This window comes from Triturus cristatus, chromosome 7 (genome assembly GCF_964204655.1).
Source record: "Triturus cristatus chromosome 7, aTriCri1.1, whole genome shotgun sequence".
In the NCBI taxonomy this organism is placed as follows: domain Eukaryota; kingdom Metazoa; phylum Chordata; class Amphibia; order Caudata; family Salamandridae; genus Triturus; species Triturus cristatus.
The window spans coordinates 1,639,765,513-1,639,769,263 of NC_140590.1; the positions used below are offsets into that span (position 1 = coordinate 1,639,765,513).

The 3,751-nt window shown below is 46.3% G+C and overlaps 1 pseudogene; it reads left to right on the forward strand.

Annotated features, from left to right (window-relative positions):
* The first annotated feature begins 634 nt into the window (after positions 1-634).
* Positions 635-2,644, forward strand: LOC146812605 (uncharacterized; annotated as a pseudogene).
* The last annotated feature ends 1,107 nt before the right edge of the window (positions 2,645-3,751 follow it).

Below are 3,751 nucleotides of genomic sequence, written 5' to 3' on the forward strand. Positions count from 1 at the left end.
ATTTTATGAAAGGCAAGGGCAGACAAACATGCACAATGATCCGTTGGACTGAGGAGGACAAATATTCAATTGCAGGGATCCCACAGAGAGTGGAGGACAAATTTGCAAGTGTTGCCATGCTGCTGCTTGTGGAGGGCAGATATATGACTGTAGTGATCCAATGAGCAGCATTGAAACAAATATAACAGCGCAGTCATCATTTGGTCGCAGGAAGGCAGATATTCAAGGGCAGGGATCATATGGGTTGAGAAGGTTAGAAACAAGAGCAGGCATCCCTTTGACAAGTACATTGATACCTATGGACTGAGGGGAACAGCTATCCAAAAGGAGGGATCCTATTGGCTACGGTGAACAAATGTATGAAAGCAAAGGTCCCATGGGCAGCGAACAACAAATATACATGGTAGTGCTATTGTTGACATAGAATAGTGATTTGGTTGGCTTAAGGTGGAAAAACATAAAAGAACTGTGAAGAAATAAACTAAGGAGTGATATTAAAATAAAACAAGGATAAATACGCATGTGATCACGAGATCCTAGGATTGGAGGAAGATTATCTGCCATGCCTGCTATTTGTAGACAGTGACCGCCTCCCCTTCTCCATGGTGTCCGGCGGGGAGACCGTGCAGGGAAGATGCTCTCAGCCTTACAGTGTGCCTCCATGAACAGTGGATCGTATGACAGTGCTGCCCGCAAAACCAGCTGTGATGCAGTGAAGTCTGACACAGAAGCGGACTACCTGAAACAGCTCCGTTCATTGCAAGTGGTGGGGCAAAAACCTTTGACCTCAGTTTGACATTGGGTATTGATGTGAATAAGCGAGGCGGCATCCAGCAAGCTGAGGAGGCAAAGGAGCTTGTGAATCAGCTTTCACCACCTGCCCCTTTAAGATGAGGGGCAGATTTACAAGAAAGTGAAGCATCTATAGAGATGCGTCACTTTCCTTGCGCCACCCTAAAAAATGCTTGCGCCACCATGGATGCGCCGTATTTACAATACGGGGCACCATGGCGGAAGGATTGACAGATGCATCAGAAATTCTGACGCATCTGTTAGGGCAAATGTCACGCATTGCTGGAGTCTTTACGCAAGCACAACGCAACTCCAGCAATGCAGGGGAAGGCCTATCCTCATTGAGCTGCGTCACTCCTTACGCCTGCTTTAAGCAGGCATAAGGTTTTGACGCGGTGGCGTCCTAAAAGTGACGCAGTGAAATCTTGCAGATTTCAATGCGTCACTTTTACGAGGCTTTCCTGCGTAGGAACGCCCCCCTGCATATTTTATACCTGACGCAGGTATAATGTGACGCAGGGTTTTACAACGTGACGCATCTCCCTAGATGCGTCACGTTGTGAATAGGGCGCATTGTTTGCACCGCCATTGAGTCAAAAAAAGTGACGCAATGGCGGCGCAAGGGGGTTGTAAATCTGCCCCTCGATATTTACTTGAGGAACAGCTGCTCCAGTTTGTCTTCTCCAGGGACGTCCCCTTCAGGCTCCTCCATGAGCTCATTGGACAGCTCTTTTTCGCAACTTTCTGACTATTTTACGTTCACTGCGAATGAGTCTTCCTCTCCTCTGGATTGTCCTTTCCGGTTGCAAAGGAAAGCAGTGGAATCTTCCCATGACTGCACCAGCTTCCACCCATTGTCCATGGCACAGGCGGGAAAGGAGGTAAGTACTTCAGTGAAGCAAGGCATCAACGGCAGTGCACTTTGTGCTGGAAATCTCGTGTGGCCACCACAAAAGAGCCATGGCATCCGGCACCCAAGCTCATGGCTCAGACGTGGCACCTCCACAATGAAAAACTGGTCTCTCAGGATTGGGGAAAAATCTAATCATGAAGACAAAAAGCACAATTCTGGCAAAACAAACAATTGCGAGCCACAGAATAGTGATGAACTTGATTAGACTAAGGGCCATATTATCAAGAAACGGCGATACCATTATCGCCGCTTTGGCGGCAGGAAACTGCTGCTAAAGCGGCGATAATGGGCTTGATAATATGCCCTTGTGAATTCCCATAGAAGCCCAGGTTCACACCAGAACCTGGGCTTCTATGGGAATTCACAAGGGCATATTATCAAGCCCATTATCGCCGCTTTAGCGGCAGTTTCCTGCCGCTAAAGTGGCGATAATGGTATCGCCGTTCCTTGATAATATGGCCCTAATTTTGTAGAAGAAAAAATGTTGCTCAAAAATTCAGTTGCCGCAGAAATTCTATATTTTCCGGAAAAAGGAGAGTTTGGCATTCTGTATTCTGACCAGGGAGTTGTGCAGCTTAGCAGCCAGCCATCTTGTGAAATGGAAGCTGAAGACAGAAACCAGATGTTTCAGGAATGCTTAATTAATCAGAGTACGTTTGACAAAAAATGCAAATGGGCTGAAAGACACTGAATACAACGCAACTACTTGTCAATTTGCTGGCTTGAAGACTGACGGGCCATCAGTAATGGACAAAAAAATACAGCCACACCCCTGAAACTGTATTATATGGGCAGCACGTTTCTTTGTTTTCAAAGATGAAAAAAAGACAAGTGCCCACCTTGTGCATGATGGGAGAGGTTCAAGCTGTGGATGCTAACACTCCTCATTCTTCAGAGGTGGCATCAGGGCTCAGACAGTGTTCAATCATTATCAAATAGGATCTTAAAAGTACATAAAAACAGTGAGACGTGTGAGGTGGACATACGCCCAGAGGCCAAGCGCTGCCTTTTGAATATATGGGAACCCACAGACTTACCTGCGAGGGGGAAACTCTGGGTCGTACTTGGGCAAATGGTGGCAAAGAGGAACATCGCGCGCCTCTGGGGGGCAGCGGCTCCACCGAAACTGGCTGACTGGCAAAGAGACATGGACTGGTGTATGCTGCAAGAGAAGACTGTATATATGGTGCGGGGGTGCCCTCGAAAATGGGGGGAGGTGTGGTCCAGATGGAATGCATTCAGAGGGGACATATGTGAACCCCCACAGGCCCGCCGGCCCGGCCTGGAAGCCACAGACTGAACAGATACTGCTCTAAAGTGATAAACAAGTCGTGCTAGCCTTTATCTCTTGCTGCCTGTACCTAGAGATTTCCTGACTGTGATGAATATGTGATGACCAAGCCACTCTGTTATGTTTGTAAAACAATACAAATTTTAATTAAAAAAACAAAACAAAAAATAAAACAGTGAGACGAGGACAGTCAGGCTGCGATTGGAACGGAAAGAAGCACAAGTGCTACGAGTTTCAAGAGAAATAAAGTCTTGCCTTCCAACATGGACACTACATATACAACTACAAACAGTGCGATTGAAAAGGCGTTCTGTGCATCCCCAAAGCCATCAAACACTGCAGATCTGTATTTCTTTCAACAAGGTGTTCACAAATGCCTTCCCAAAAATAGTGGCCAAAAAACTGCAGTGCTGACAATCCATTCGAAGAGACAGATGAGAGGCTTTTTGCAGAGGAGTCTAATGTTTGAGAGCACTGTTGTTAATTAATGAAGGATCTTGGTGCGACCTCCTTCCAGAAGCTGCTTGTTTCAGTCTTCTCAAGGGATCGATATGGTCACCCGCTCCGAACAATTATAAAAACATGCAAGAGGGCACCGTGCTACAACATGAAGCGTGGCGCTCGTGCATAATGAATTTATGCGCATGGCAATGAAAATAAAAACATGAAAGCAGGCGATATTAAAATAAAACAAGGATAAATACACGTGCTCACAAGATTCCAGGATTGGAGGAGGATTATTTGCGATAGCTGAT